The sequence below is a fragment of the Acinonyx jubatus genome, chromosome D1 (genome assembly GCF_027475565.1).
Source record: "Acinonyx jubatus isolate Ajub_Pintada_27869175 chromosome D1, VMU_Ajub_asm_v1.0, whole genome shotgun sequence".
Taxonomy (NCBI): domain Eukaryota; kingdom Metazoa; phylum Chordata; class Mammalia; order Carnivora; family Felidae; genus Acinonyx; species Acinonyx jubatus.
Window position 1 is genome coordinate 70,850,804 of NC_069390.1, and position 17,240 is coordinate 70,868,043.

At 34.3% G+C, this 17,240-nt stretch overlaps 1 long non-coding RNA gene across 2 annotated transcripts in view; it reads left to right on the top strand.

The window, feature by feature from the left end:
• The first annotated feature begins 14,607 nt into the window (after positions 1–14,607).
• LOC106983100 (uncharacterized) overlaps positions 14,608–17,240 on the top strand; it is a 106,160-nt gene continuing 103,527 nt past the window's right edge. For both annotated transcript variants that reach the window (XR_001431470.3, XR_003414139.2), the window contains exon 1: positions 14,608–15,295. This is a non-coding gene — a long non-coding RNA (uncharacterized LOC106983100). The remainder of the gene's footprint in view (positions 15,296–17,240) is intronic.

Genomic DNA, 17,240 nt, shown 5'->3' on the forward strand with positions numbered 1-17,240 from the left:
AGCTTTGGATTCAGACAAGCATTCAGATCCTAGCTCCACAATGTACTAGCCAGTAATCTTTTCAGGAAATCTCTTTGGGCTTCCATTGTAGACTTGACCCAGCTATCTATCTACAGCAGGAAGTCCAGTCTCAGGGCTTGAAAAGTGATTTTGAACTTATTTTGATTAGTCATGTAATACGGAACATGTATATTTATCTCCATTTTCTCCTCAGATCCCACTAAAACTGTGGTAAAGGAATAAATAATAAATGAAAGTAAGAATTAAAAAATATATAAACCCACAAGAACAAGTTTGAATAGGGTATTGCAACAAATGATATCAACAAATTTTTGTTTAATTTTGTCTTTACTTTGGCATTTAGGAACATTTGTGTATTTCTTCAAATTGTTCCCTGTATACTAGTACTTAATTATCTCTTACTTTTTTCTTAGGCATTTCTGCTCACTTTGCCAGATTGGACTGATTTTGACTTTTAGTTGCTTCCTATAGGACAGTCAGTGAGATTACTACTCTTCTTTCTTCCTTCCTTCTCCTCCCATTTTAGTTGTTAGTTTTTTCTACTTTGTTGGAAAATGCAGCGTTTGCATATGAGGCTTCCATCCAGATACCTAGCTTTATGATTTATTATTTAAATATATTTATTATTAATATATTTGTGTGAATATATAAATATATTTATCAAATCTATGTAAATGTATTTATTTATAACAAATATATTAAAAATATTTTCACTGGTCACTAGTAGTCTCTCAGCTGAGGTTTCCTGGCATTCTTGTCAGATGAAGCTTATTTTCTAGTAGAGCTGGGCAGGAATCATTTCGATCTCTTACATGTTTCAAATAGCTTTTTCTATAGACTTGAAACTTGAAGGAGTGCTTGACTGGAAATAAAATCCTTAGTTCATACTAAGAGTTCAGAATTACTTAGTTCATACTAAGTTCAGAATTTACCCAGAAATACTGAACTAAATTTGTGTGTGTGTGTGTGTGTGTGTGTGTGTGTGTGTGTGAGAGAGAGAGAGAGAGAGAGACGAAGCCTATGTGGAATCAAATGTAAAACAAAATGAAAGAGAAAAACCTCACTGTGGCAGTACATGTTTTTCTTTTTCCTTCTCTGCATCAATCAAACTTTTAGAAATGTCCTGAACTTATTTCACTGCCCCGTAAATCAATATAAATGTCCTACAACAGTATTGCACATTTTGTGAATGATTCTTCCAAAGTTTGGTTACTTTTTTTTCAAAATAAATGGAATATCTTTATCTGAATAGTTAATAAAATTTGGGTTGCCAAAAACCCTTCACCTTTTGAAGTCCTTAGACAATTGCAATTAAAAAAAAACAAAGATTACAAGTAAGAATTACATTGAAGTTTATCCCTACAAAGCAAGGGAGGAAATATAAATAAATAATAAGAGAGACTAGAGATGATTATCTTGTCTATTAAAAATCATACATGGGGCACCTGGGTGACTGGTGCACCTGGGTGACCTGAGGGTCCAACTCTTGATTTCAACTCAGGTCATGATCCCAGGGTCATGGGATACACACCCCTGCATCGGGATCTGCGCTGAGTGTGGAGCTTACTTAATTAAGATTCCCTCTCCCTCTGCTCCACTCCCCCGCCTAGAGCTCCTGCTCTCTCTCTCTCTCTCTAAAAATAAAAACAAGCAAACAAACATACAGCGATGTTTATACTCTAGAGTGCATGCACACAGTTATTTGAAGAATACAACTTTTCTAATGTTACCCCATATTTGAATTTCACTATAGGCAGCAATCCCAACAGAAGTAATTGTGAAGTATATTTTCTTATAAGTTCTCATTTACTTACATTTTGCTTTTTAATTTACATCTAAGATCATGTCCTTATTAGTTTTAATAACCTAACAAAACGGGAGGTGAGATTCATACATATTTTGCGCTCCACCTCACATTCTTGTGGCCCACCAGTTTCCTCCAGTCATCGTGATGTAACCTGACATCTCATTCATCTGTATCACATACCTTTCTTTGTCTGGTCCCGTGCTTCTCTGGAGCCAATATTTGAGATGCCTGTTAGCCATTCTGATGCATACCAGACTTGGAAGTGGGAGGAATGAACATGCAGTGGTGCAGTCCTTGACCAGTTCTTAGATGGGGACTAGTGGATAAATGTTCCTGATTCTGTGTCTCAGGTAGACAGTTCTGAAGTGTATTCTATAAGGCTTCTTAGAGGAATTGACCCCCAGCTACTCACTGCAGTAATAAAACTCCTCAATAATTTACCTTAGGTATTAAATTTATTCTTTCCCTTGTTTTCCCAGTTTCCCACTCCTCTTCTTTGGAATAATTTCTTAAAATAAACTGTTTACAAGCTTTTGTCTCCAGCTCTGTTTGTGGAAAGGACCTAGGCTGAAAGAAATGAAAAGATGTGCATTTTTACTGAATATATTTTTAAAAATTAAATCCTCAAAAAAATGAAATTTATCATATCTCAGAAATGTATAGAGTGACTGCTTTCTATTACTAGGGAAAGAAGAGACAACTTTATAGATTGAAAGTTTGAAGCTATTGTCGATTAAGAATTGATTTCCTTGTACAATAATTGCTGGCATTTCCATAAGGTTACATTTCCTACATTTCCATTACATTTCTATAATGCTGGCTTTTCCCAAACAATTTCAATTTTCATTAAACTTTGGCTCTTTAGATGGTGCCTATGAGTGCTAAATAACTTGTTCAGATTTGAATAACTAAAATATAAAAAATTTGTTGCTGACTCATTTATTTGTTGCTCACTTTTCTATAATCTTATAAGTACAGAAATAATTACTAAGACTTCCAGTTCTACAAAATTTTATATGCATGGTTCTGATTTTGGAGTATTATACATTTTTTTTCTAAAGAGCCTATTTTTGTGACAAAATCTTGTATGTCTTCTTTCCTTCCAAACTATGAGCTTATGCAGTTTATCAAAGTGGATAACAAAGATTGTTTTTAAAGAACATTAAGACCTATAAATTCACTTTATTTTTTTTTAATTTTTTTTAACATTTATTTATTTTTGAAACAGAGAGAGAGCATGAACAGGAGAGGGTCAGAGAGAGAGGGAGACACAGAATCTGAAACAGGCTCAGGCTCTGAGCTGTCAGTTCAGAGCCCGACGCGGGGCTCGAACCTACGGACCGTGAGATAATGACCTGAGCCAAAGTCAGATGCTCAACTGACTGAGCCACCCAGGCGCCCCTATAAATTCACTTTAGATTCCAACTAAAATGTAAGATCCTTAAAAGCAGGGATTTTTGTGTCTTTATGCATTCTTATATCCTGAACGCTTAGAAAATGACTGACATAAGATAGACATTTAATAAATATTTGTTGAATAAATTGAATAAATGAATTTATATGTGCTCAATAGGAAAAAAACCTAAAAGACAATAAATTCAAATTTAAAATATGGTCAATTACAACTTAATTTTTTCTTTAGCCTGTAGAATTTGGAGCAAAATTGAACAAAAATTTAAACACAGAAATTCATTGAAAGAGATTTATATTACAATTAACAAAGCAATATTAGACTCCAAAAAGATACAAAGTCCATGTAGATTGAAAAGTAAGTTTGCATGAAAGCAGCAGAAGGAATACTTTTAGGGTGATATCTCTTTCTAAAAAACAACTATGGATAATTCTGGACTCACTAAGTCTTGCAAAACTTAAGCATTGTTATAAATATTTTTCCACAAGATGGCAGCAAAGATTTATTTTAGAATCACTGGACACAGTAGTCATCCCAAATGATGTATGTCTTTAAAAGCTACAATGTGTAAGGGAAGTGGGGGATTCTTTTTCCTTATTCCTTGGAGGTACCACTGCATTAGAAAGGTTTTATCATTGGTACCTAGAGTTTCTGTGACTCTTTACACATGCCCCTCTCTGTCATACTCTCCACTGCCATTTTTTTACATCCAGATTAATTTTAAATTACAAATCTGAACATGTCATTTCTTAACTAAAAAAAAAAAAAAAAGACCAATAATTTCCTAAGCCATATGAAATAAAGAATAGTATTTTCTAGTTAATTCACTCAACCTATTCAGTAACTGTATTCTATGTGCAAGTTGCTATGATAGGTACTAGGAATAGAAACATGAATAATGCTTGGGGCTTTTCATTTTGTGAATTACAAACATGTAAAGATAGAGCTGCAACAAAGCACTTACCTGGAGAAAACTTTGATTTGGGGACTGGTGAGGCTCAAAAAAGAGATGAAGGTGAGAGATGTGTTTGTCCATGGGGCATCGAGGACTGGAACTCAGGGAAAAAATCTGGGCTTAAGAGAGCAGTTTGAGAATCAACATGCAAGTATAATTCAAGGGCATATAAATATAACTGGTGAATTTTTTATTGACTCCCCAGTTTAAAAATTCATTCATGATAATTGCAAAACAAACATATTTAAAAACTATAGAAATGATTAATGTTAAATTCACTGGAATATATATATATATATATTTATTTATATAATTTATATATATACAAATTATTTATATTATATATGTGTGCGTGTATATATATATATTCAGATTTACATATAAACACAACTTAAGGGGTGCCTGGGTGAATTAGTCAGTTAAGCTTCCGACTCTTGATTTTGGCTCAGGTCATGGTCTCATCGTTTCATGAGTTCAAGCCTCACGTCAGGCTCTTTGCTGACAGTGTGGAGCCTGCTTAGGATTCTCTCTCTTTCCCTCTCTCTCTGCCCCTTCCCTGCTTGTGCACTCTGTCTCTCTCAAAAATAATTTAAAAAACTTAAAAAAATGTAAACACAACTTACATGCACCTACCCTGAATATTTGTCTATGTATATGTAACAGATCACAATAAGGCCATCATACACAACCTGTTCTTGTAACTGCAATTCACTGAATAAACTGAGTTGGGGAAGCTGGAGGATGGGCAGATGAGACTGAAAAAGACTGGCTGTATGAAAGGAAAGGAAGCTGTCTAAGAACCCAGAGAATAGGGCCATGTATGACAAGGACTGAACGACTTCTAGGAATGGAATAATTTAGTGTCAAGTTCTACAGAAATGATTAACTGAGAAGAGAACTAAGAACAATCGATTGGATTTGGCAATTAGTATCCTGGATCTGACCTCTGCCAGAACAGCTTTTGCTTGACTGCTATGTGACAATGAGGGATGAGAAGCAAGGCAGGGGTGGCAGTTGTGAACTTTTCCTGTGAGAAGATTCACTTGAAATGCAAGAGAGTAAAGCATGAATATAATTTGTGAAGAAATAACCTGGTGGACAAAGAGAGGTCTAAAATACAAGAAAAATAGGGAATAACCCATAAAACAAGATTCTGGAAGTGGTCAGATGTAATAATAATAAATTTGAAAAAAGCCTAGGTGAAGTATTTGTTTATACACAAAAAGAATTTTGTTTTGCTTGTTTTTCCCTTTTGAGTATAGTTAAGTTTTTAGGTGTAGGAGTGAGAGTTCAATTCAAGGATCTTAACACTATGGTCTCAATCCTTTACTGAGACCACACTTCATGTGGCTTATACATGAACCAAACTGAATTTTATTTCCTCTTGCCCTGGTGTATCTATCCAACAATTTACTTATTGCTTTGTTTACTTCATTCTCTCTTCTCCAACCTCTTCTTGTTGAAAGTTTCCACATTCTTTTTTTTTTTTTTTTTTTCTAAGGTCCATAGCAAATTACACTTCCTACTGGAGCTATCCTCACCACATGATCTAATTCAAGTGTGACTTTTCACTATCTGAAACTTACAAGTTAGTCAATGTTATCTCCAAAAACACCACCAGTATAGACAGAATACTGGAGGAAAGCAAGGCAAATATAATTGGGGGTGGTAGTTCAAGAAGAACCTTTTGGGTACATAATCTTTCCCAGCCTGACAACATAAGAGAATCTTACAGGTAGTGAAAGGGGTTCTTTGCTTTTTTTTTTTTTAATTTTTTTTTTTAACATTTATTTGTTTTTGAGAGACAGAGAGAGCACAAGTGGGGAAGGGGCAGAAAGAGAGGGAGACAAAGAATCTGAAGTGGGCTCCAGGCTCTGAGCTGTCAGCACAGAGCCCGACACGGGGCTTGAACCCACAAACTACGAGATCATGACCTGAGCCGAGGCCAGACACCCAACTGACCAAACCACCCAGGTGCCCCAAGGGGTTCTTTGCTTTTTAATCTGGTTCAGTAGTTTCAGAAATTATATACAGTTCTCTTAAAGTTTAATTCAATCCACTGCTTTTTAAAGCACAAACTTCACTTCTATTATTAAACATAAAATGTAAATTAAATTTGTCAATAAGAAAATGTTTATTTAATTTTTGCTTTGTTTCTGATTAAGTTTCCAAAAGGTGGTTTGAAAATTTTATTAAACTGTTTTCATGTGAGTTTTTATCAATATATAAGAATAAAATTAAGTATAATAAAAAGCACTATTAATATAATAGTCAAAGACAAATAATGAGAAGAGCCAGGATTTGGAGTAAGAAGGCCTGGCAGTGCAAATGTATAGTGTTGTGTATGTCACCTCTCAGGTCCACATGCTTCCTAACCTAAAAATAGGGTATTAAAAAGTATCAGTTGAAAATACTTTTGTAAAAATGTGTTGTGAACCACAAAGTCTTATGAAACTATTAGCAAACTTTTTTAGAAGCATTCACATAAAAGGATATTGTTTTTAAGAAGATTTATTGTAATTACAGTAGACAATTATCTGTAAGTTTCACAAACTTTGATGTCCACATTGACACCTTTGCTTAACACTAAGCACAAGTTGACAAATGTTCCTCAGCAAATGCCTTTGTTAAGTGAAGTAATAGTGAATAATTGGCTCTATCTTGAGACCAATTAAAATAATTTCATTTTTGGGACGCCTGGGTGGCTCAGTCGGTGAAGCATTTGACTTCAGCTCAGGTCATGATCTCACAGTCCGTGAGTTGGAGCCCCACATGGGCTGTGTGCTGACAGCTCAGAGCCTGGAGCTGGCTTTGGATTCTGTGTGTCCCTCTCTCTCTCTGCCCACCCCCACCCCCTCACTCACGTTCTGTCCCTCTCTGTTTCTCAAAAACGAATAAATGTTAAAAAAAAATTAAAAATAAAATAATTTCATTTTAGTCTTAAAAATCAGAAAGACTTAATTACATGTCTTAAATATAGATATAAAATATTTTGATCTGTTTTTAGCTAATGAGTATTTAACTTTAGATTTTGATCCTAAAATCATTTTTCCTTTTGTTCATGTGTATAAAATATTTTAATCAGAATTATTACACAATTGATTATTTTTCTGTGTGAAAATATTTGGGAGAAAACAAAAATGTATTTGGGGACTAGATGCCATTATGTCAATTTAATCTGTTAATTTTTTCTCCACAGAAAACTGTTCACAATTTTGCCATTTTCATTTTAAATTTACTGACATTATTTTTGCTAATTTTTTTTTCTTATTATGTTCTTAACATTTGATCCATTGATTGTTTTTTGCCTATATAAAATATTATCATTTGTAATGTATCCTACTAGAATTTTCTTTGGTGGCCATTATTTCTACCAAATCCAATGTATTTGCATCAAATTGAATATATCCCAATGTTACACCTAGGGTTTTATCTATTTAAAAATGTATTTGTCTTGCTTATTTGTACCAGTCATATTCATCAAAATCTTAAATACTGAAAGTTTATGTTCGTTTGTTGGCTAATCTTAGGGAAAAAATATATGGCTTTCAGATAGTTTAAGATTGAGCTAATGTCGAAGGCTGATTTGTTGTATGGATAAGCCAATTCTTTCTTATTTTTGAAATCATTTTGTGTCTTATCAATGTTTCTATTTGATTTTGAAACTATATAGTGTGCTTTTTCTTTTCTTAGAGTCTGCAAAATAAGTTAGCTTAAGAGGTATCATTTAAGTTGATACTTCGAAGTCATATATTTGGTCAATTATCTGTGGTCCTGAATAATATATTCTAAGGCTTTTTCCATTTCCTAGAATAACTAAGGCAATACAAATTATTTTGTGCGAAATATTAGTGATAAAATACTCATGAGTTGGTCGTGAGATATTTCAATGAGGAATTCATAAAAATCAAAGCAGAATGTGTTTGAGAACTGAAGAGAAAAATATTGTAATACAAGAACAGAAATTTTAAATAAATATAGTTTCAGGAAAAATGTTCTAATACTAAAATCATGCTATGAAATATCCTCCCATGGGAAGTGTGAACACTTCAGTTATTCAAAACCAGCCTGGAAACAGCATTAAAAAATGTACCCTTGGGAGTAATTTTATACAGTGGTTGAGTTGACTCGGATCCTAATAGGCCTTTACCATATCTGCTTGGTATGACTTAAATAAAACAGCAACTTTTACAGTATTTGCCATTGGAAAGTAGAAATTTAAAAATAATGTGACCAGTGCAGGTAACATGATTCTTTTAATAAAATGCAGTCACATTTTACTAACCCATCAAATATTAGGAATAATGATGATTTTCAAAGAATTTTGGAAATAAAAAATGTTATGAAGTGTTGTCAGGCTCTATTACACATTTTTATTCGTACATATTACTTCTCTGGAAAAATAATTCTATAAGCTGAAAAGTGGAAAAGCAAGGGGGATAATATAAGAAGAAGAAAAAGTAAATAACAGGAAAAGCAGAAAACATCTGCTAAGAACTCTGAAGGACATCAGACTTTAATGGGACCAGTTCCAGCATATGTAAGAATGTGTTTTTATTCATTGGTAGCATGCCTTTTTTAAGGTCTAATATAAAGAATACTTCATTGGTTAAACTTTTGAGTATATGATCCATAATATTTCAGTTCATTTTTGTCTTTGGAAATATGTAAATATGTCTGAAAATAACTATGTAAACTACAAGTCCAGAAGTTAAGAGTAGTTCGATCAACATATATTTCCATAGTAGAGTATTCCCTATTTATTAAAAACTGTCAGTCTGATGCTCTTTAAAAATAGCAAAAGTCAACAAAATAATGTCTAAATATATGCATGTTTAAACTTAAGTTGAGCTATCTAAATATTATATCATAATTTTTAAGAAGAGCTGCAACACAGGATCATTCTGTTCTTTTATAGTCATTACTAAATATGACAAGAACACTTCAGGGCTTATCCTGGTTCAGGCTCATTCCATTAAATAATCCCCACAAAAACTGAGATGGGTATTTTATTATTACAAGTTTTCAGATTATGCAAATGAGGCATAAAGGAGTTAATTAACGCACCTAAGTTATCACAGCTGGCAGGTTGCAAAGATTTAATTCAAACCCAATCATTCTAAATCCAGAGCTCATGTTCTGGGGCTTTGTACAAAGCATTTAAAATAAGTTTACTTAATAGTATTTGGGCATTACAGAATTAACAGAGTACTGATATATTTTGTAGTAGTTGTGTAATTAATTGCTATTTCTTCTTAGTAAGTGTTCTTTTGTAGCTGTAGTTAAGTCTTACTTTCACTCCTAGGTTCCTAATACAATGTCATTACATAATTCTGTGGATACCTGATGCATATTTGTTGAATAAATTATGTCTTACAATTTCACAGAGGAAGTTGCTCAGACAAAAGGAGAGAGAGCAATATTTGAAAGCTACTTTTATTTTATGGAGTAAGTTTTTTTAAATTTTTAATTAAGTTCTGGGGCACCTCGGTGCCTCAGTCAGTTAAGCATCCGACTCTTGATTTTGGCTCAGGTCATGATTTCTTGATTCCTGGGTTCAAGCCCTGCATCGGGTTCTGTGCTGACAGCACAGAGCCTGTTTGGAATTCTCTCTCTCTCTCTTTCTCTCTGCATGCCACCTGCTCCCACCGCTCAAGTTCTGTCTCTTAATGTCTCTCAAAAATAAACATTAAAAAAAATAATTTCTAATTTTGTGATGATTGAAGATTCACTGCAGCCTTAAAAAAATAATATGGAGGGTTCCCATGTACCCTTTACCTGGTTTATGTTCACATGACAATATTTTGTAAAACTATATAATATAGATATGATGCTGAGGAAATTGAGAAACAACCAACTCATCTTCTTCAATTTCCCCAGGTTTATATGTATTCATTGCATGTGTGCATATTGTGCATATGTGTTTGTGTGTGTGTGTGTGTGTGTGTGTGTGTGTGTGTTTAGTAGTATGCAATTTTGTCACATGTATCAGTATCAGTTCAGGTAACTATCATCCCAATCAAGATACAAAACAGTTACATCACTACCAGAGTACCTGTTATAACTTTTTAAATGCTCTCCAGCTCCTCTGCCTTCCCTAATCCTTAACAACCACTAATTTGGTCTCTATCTTTATACTTTTGCCATTTGTAGAATGTTATGCGTGGAATTTTAAAGTATGAAATCTTTTAGGATTGTTTTTTTTTTCCCACTCAGCATAATTTCCTGGAGACTTATCCAAGTTGTTGTATGTATCAATACTCATTGCTTTTTATTGCTCAGTAGTATTCCATGGTATGTATGTGCCACAATTTGTTTAATCTTTCATCCGTGGAAGTACATCTGAGTTGTTTTCAGTGTTTAGTTATTACAGGTAAAGCTTCTATGAACATCTGTCTATAGGTTTTTGCATGAACATAAGTGCTCATTTCTCTGGGATAAATGTCCATGAGTGCAACTGCTGGGTCATATAGTAGGTGTGTGTTTACCTTTATAAGAAAACTGCCAAATGTTTCCAGGGGCTGTGCTATTTCACTTTGTCACTGGCGATGTATGAGTGATCCAGTGTCTCTGTATGCTTGCCAGCATTTGCTATTGTCACTATTTTTAATTTTAGCCATCTGATAGGTATGTAATAAGATCTCATTGTACTTTTAATTTTCATTATCCTGATGGCAAATCATGTTGAACATTTTTTTACATGCCATCAGTTTGTCCTCTTTGGTTGTATATAGATGGCCAATTTTATTTTATCCTTTGGTGACATGTCCATTAGTAGTTGTCTATTTTCTCATTGGATATTCTTTACAGTTGAGTTTTGCGAGTCCTTTAATAATCCAGATACTTATGCTTTGTCATTTTTATATTCTAGATACTAGTCCTATGTGTAGTTTGCAAATATTTTCTCCCAGACTGTAGTTCATCTTAAAAATCTCTTAATGGAGTCTTCTGTAGAACAAAAGTTTTTAATTTTGATGAGGTCCAATTTATCCATTTTTATTTTATGGATTGTCTTTTGTTTCCATTTACGTTTGTGAGTTTTTATCAATATAAAAGAAGAATAAAATGAAGAAGTATAATAAAAAGCAGTTGAACATTAATAGTCATATATAAACTGGGTATTGAATTTATAAAGCAGTTATTAGGTTTAAGATGGTCTTCAAATGATCTAGAATATACTTTATTAAATATCTTAACATACAAATTAGATCATAATGTTAAAAAAGTCTTATAGACAATAACCCGATAAATATGTGCACAAAACATTCATTTAGGAAACGCTGATCTTAGATGTTTCTATTTAAAAGCTGGCAGCATAGTCTTTTGAAAATAACAACTGCCTAAACATATCTGTAGACTTTTGAAAAAATGGGTGTATATAATTTATCTACAGTATTGCTTTAGTATAATTATTTTATTTTGAATGATTCACATAGAATCCTTGTGATCTAGAATCTGAATTCTCATTAGTACTATAATGTCCTTCTAAGATACAATGCACTTTCTATTATTTTTTCAACAGGTATTCACTGAATACCTACTGCATGCTAATATTGGAAATGAAAATAAAATCAATGGTTGGTCCTTGCCCTAGAGCAATTTATTAACCAACTTAGAAAACAAACATTCACATTAAATTTATAATATCAGTAGCTAGCATTTACCAAAAGCTTACTATTTTCCAGTTCTATTCCAGGTTCTTTACTTGTATTCCATCATTTGCTCATACAAATAACCTTATAAGGTAGGTACTATTATTTTCCCTCTTTTACAGAAGTAACTAAAGGACAGTTTGAATAACCTGCCCAAGATCCCACAGCTAATAAAGGCAAAGTTACCATTGAAGCTAGGCAATCTGACTCACAGTCTGTGCCTTTATCTTTCCTCAATATTGTTTCCTAAGAAGGGAAATAATATCGTGAGGCTGACTGACCAGGGCCAACCTTTGTGTCAACTGATTCTGCAGTTTACATTTTACCATCTATACCCCTTTGCCAAACCAATCAGTATATTGCCACAACCATTTTTGGAAATTATATATTTGGGGAAATTATTTGGTCACTATAATGGCCACGTTTGATTACATATTTGGGAAAACTCCTACTACGGAAACATCTTCAACTTTATTTTGGGAGTCTCTTTCAGAACCATTGTCCCTTCTTTTGAACTGCTGTTGGTTGGACTGGTAAAAGCGTTGCATTTAATGTGGAGGTTTTATTTCCTGACTGGCCATGTTGACACATACAAGGAATCAGGACAACAATGTAGTAGGTGATCAAATAAGCCTACTAGAGTTGAAAGTTATTTGGTTTATACTAATATATTTTAAAGGGTACTTCTGTACTCAAGTCAAATTTTGATTGTCGACACTTTTTTATTTAAAAAATTTTTAAAGGTTTATTCATTTCTCAGAGACAGAGCGTGAGCAGGGGAGGGGCAGAGAGAGAGAGGGAGACACAGAATCTGAAACAGGCTCCAGGCTCTGAGCTGTCAGCACACAGCCCGATGTGGGGCTTGAACTCATGGACCGTGAGATCATGACCTGAGCCAAAGTCAGATGCTTAACCGACTGAGCCACCCAGGCACCCTGATTGTTGATATTTTTAACATTCATAAATTTAGGAGTAAAAGTAGTTTTTTGTTAGTAACTTCAGCAAATTGTTAACAGGACTTGATGAATTATTTTTCAATAGGTGTACTTTTACTATTGAGTAAAACATTCCAAATATGAAATTCAGTCAACCCTTTTCCAGAGATGACTCAGTAATTTGGGCTTTTTCTTCCTGTAAGTCACTTAATTTACAGCATATCACTATAAATTTATAATTGCCTGTCCCCATAACAACTAAACCACGAAAACCAAAGTGCATACTAATTCTTTGCTATTTCATTAATTAATCTAATCAGAAAATTTTAGTGAAGGCTGTTTTTATTTTATTCAGGGATGCATTCTCTCCACATCTTAACATTTTGAAATTGAGGTACATTGTATAATCCATGTTGAAAAAATTTTAAGGTAACATCACTTATTATTGGTTTGTGATGTTGCCATTTTCATGACACTATTGGGTTTTTTTGTTTGTTTGTTTTTTAGTGTAATTGATGTACAATTTACATTAGTCCAGGTGCACAACTTAGTGATTTGACAAGTTTATATATTATGCTATGATCACTACAAGTACTGCTACCATCTGTCCCATTACATCGCTATTACAATATCATTGACTGTCCTCTGTATCCTCTACTGTTTATTCCCATGATGTACTCTTTCCATAACTGGAGGCCTCTCCCCTTCACCCATTTTGCCCAACCCCCACTCCTCTCAACCATCAGTTTTTCTCTGTATTTATCGTTCTGATTCTGCTTTTTGTTTATTATTTTTTTAAGATTCCATTTATGGCCAGAATCATGTGGTATTTGTCTTTCTTAGTCTGACTTATTATACCTAGTATAATACCCTCTAGTTCCATCCATGCTGTCTCAAATGGTACGATCTTATCCTTTTTTATAGTGGGGTAATATTCCATTATGTATATATATCACATTTCTTTATCTATTCATCTTTTGATGCACACTTAGGTTGCTTCCATGTCTTGGCTACTGCAAATAATGCTGCAATAAATATAGTGGTGCATATATCTTCTCAAGTTAGTGTTTTTTTTTTTTTTAATTTTCTCTGGCTAAATACCCATTAGTGAAATTATTGGATCCTATGGTATTTCTTTAAAAAATAAAATAGAACTTGTGGAACTCCCATACTGTTTTCCACAGTGTCTGTACCAATTTACATTCCCACCAACAGTGCACAAGGGTTTCTTTTTCTCCACATCCTTGCCAATGCTTGTTTCTTGTCTTTTGATTTTAGCCATGATAACAGGTGTGAGGTGGTATCTCCTGGTTTTGGTTTGCATTTCCATGATGGCAAGTGATGTTGAGCATCTTTCATGGGTCTCTTGGCCATCTGTATGTCTTCTTTGGAAAGATGTCTACTTGGGTCCTCTGCCCAGTTTTTCATCATAATCCATATTGAATCCCAAAACATTGGTAAAGCAGTAATTTGCCACATGGTCCTCCCTGCCTGTGAACTTAACTATGTGTAGGTGAATGTTTATCTAATTATCGATTCAGCTAGGTTACTTGCAAATTGATAACCAAACAGAAGATTGAATTTTAATTTAATTTGGAACCATAATTTCAGCCCAAAATTCAGAAAAAATTATTACATTGGGATGCAACACTGAAGTGAAAAGCATTAGGTTCAGAAGAGCATAACATAGATCTGCAAGATGAGAAATTATAAACTGAGCAAATATTTGTTGCTGGAGCATTATCTTCATATTTTTAAAGCATCAACCAAGTGACTTATAGTACCTAATTAGAGAAAAATACACACGGATATAAAGATGAGTTTCATTTTCTCATTGAGACATCTGAAAAAGGATTGCTGGTCATACTCCAGACAATGCAATTAAGGATGGGAGAAATTGCCAAATCACTTGGAACAGAACGCACAATTTTCAAAGCTAGGAAAGTTTGCTGTGATGATTCATACATCATGAATATCTATGTCTCAGATACTGAGCATGTAACTTTCAAAGGCTTCCAGCTGACTTCCAAGAGAAGCTGTTAACTTCCAGAGATACATAAGTCTTTTAGGGAGAAAAGGAAACCTTCAATTTAACTAAATAGGAAATGTAGATGAAACCTTGATATTCTTTGATACGCCAAAAATTATAAAGTCAATCCTAAATGTGCTAAAGCAGTCAGGATCATGAGCATAGAATATAAAAAGCAGTATTTTTCTGTTATGTAACTGCATATGCCTGGAAGCGATTCAGGAGAAGATTTGGATCCTGAATTATTAAGAACATTTGTATATTCTCCAGGGGCAGGAAGTCTTATTACATAGCTGATGTCCAGAGGCCTCTAGCCTATAAATAGGATGTCTCACTTGTCTCCTAAATTCTAACAATGAGCTAAAGGAGGAGAGCAAGAGCTAAAGGAGGAGTAAGAAGGAGATGCTAAGAGGAGAGAAATGCATAAATGGCCTCTAATATTTGAGAGTCTGCCAGAAGAGACAGCAAAAAGACATTGAAATAAGGTAAGCAGAGAGAAGGGGATGGGGGAGCCAGTGGAATGTGCTATCAAGGAGGCCAGGAAAATTTATGTTTCTAGAAGGAGGGAGTGACCAACCATTAAATGCTGCTGAGATATCGAATAGGGTGAAAGCTGAACCATGTCCACTGAATTTAGTTACAGGCAGCTAATGCAGACTGAAGGAAAGTGGTTCTCATGGAATAGTGGAACAGAATACAGGTTAGATTGGTCTGAGAAGTTAATGGACAAATAGTGGAGACTAAAATTAAATAACTCTTCGTGTAAGTCTAAGTGTGTAGAAGACATGAGCTGAAGGAGCCCTTAGGGTGAAACCTTTTTAAAAATTTTTAGATGGAAGAATTTAAATGTAAAGTTATCAGGAACAGAATAATTCACTGTGGTTCAAACTGCAAGTTATGACTCTAGTGTGTTGTGACAGTAACTTAGTGAGTGGGGACCAGCATTAAAGAAAAAAAAAAAGAAAGGAAAAGAAGACAGAATATCAGCATATCATGCATGATAAAATAATCCTATCTTAAGAAATTTTGTTTAGGGGGTGCCTGGGTCGCTCAGTCGGTTAAGCATCTGACTTCGGCTCAGGTCACAATCTCACAGCTTGTGGGTTCCAGTGGTCAGCTCAGAGCCTGGAGCCTGCTTCGGATTTTGTGTCTCCCTCACTCTGCCTCTCCCCCACTCATGCTCTGTCTCTGTCTCTCTCTCAAAAATAAACATTTAAAGAAAAAAAGAAATTTATTTGTATAAATTGTCTACTGCAATCCACAGTAAGAAATATTTTGTATATTTATACATGATACATCTTATATATATTGTAAATGTATATATTATATATGACACTTATAGTATACATGTATAATATGTATATATTGGGCTGCAATGTAATATATATTTCTTATTGTGGGCCACAACAAAACTTGTTGTGGGTTGCAGACACTCTGAAAGCTAAAGTATTAAATGTTGGCGCACATTCTGGAGAATGTGAGAGGGAGGGGACACAGATTACATGTAGAGGATCTGGCCTTCAAGAAGAGGAGAAACGTACTTTTTTTTGTATTAGGAAAGCAGGAGGAGATGATTGGTATAAATGCAGGTTAGTGATATACTTGGCAGCAGAATGCTGGAAGGAAATACTTTTTGATGCCTCCGATCATTGTAGTTTAATACAGTGGAATCATCTGCTGAGAGTAACGAGTAGAGAAAAAGTATCATGGTTTGTAAATAATGGATTAAATATGAAATATTTGTTATAGAAAGTAGATTAAGATGATTAGAGAATGATACTAAGATTGTGTATTTGGGGGGTTGGAGGGAGGGGAGGGTGGATGATGGGTATTGAGGAGGGCACCTGTTGGGATGAGCACTGAGTGTTGTATGGAAACCAATTTGACAATAAATTTCATATTAAAAAAAATAAGATTGTGCATTTTTTGAATTCGTAGGAGTGTCAATCCATTTAGGAGTGTTCAGGTATCTGAATGTAGATACAGACACAGGGAATAAAGATTGTTGGGTTCAGGGTTGGGGTTTTTCCCATCGGGGGCTTTGAGAGAATGAATGGACAAGGGAGGTTAGTGTATGGGTACCAAAATAACAGAAATTAAAGATTGTAGATCAATCAAAAATATAAGGAGTTTGATAGTTTGGAATAAAAGTAAAGAGGTCAGTGGAGCTGGAGGCTCAAAGACACTGAAGAATAGCGAGAGTTGAGGCTCCTGAGCAGGCATGTGGAATTTTCACCAGAGAGTGAAATGTTTGTGATTTTGGAAGTGGAAATTATTTCAGTGATAATTTGTCAGTGGAGACAGTATGAAATGTACGATTAATGATAAGGAAGTCATGGAACCTTTAAAATAAGATGTTGGGTAGATTGTCCACATGGACATTGAATTTTCTGAGATGATGGCAGAAATCAAGGAGAAAAGGGATACTCT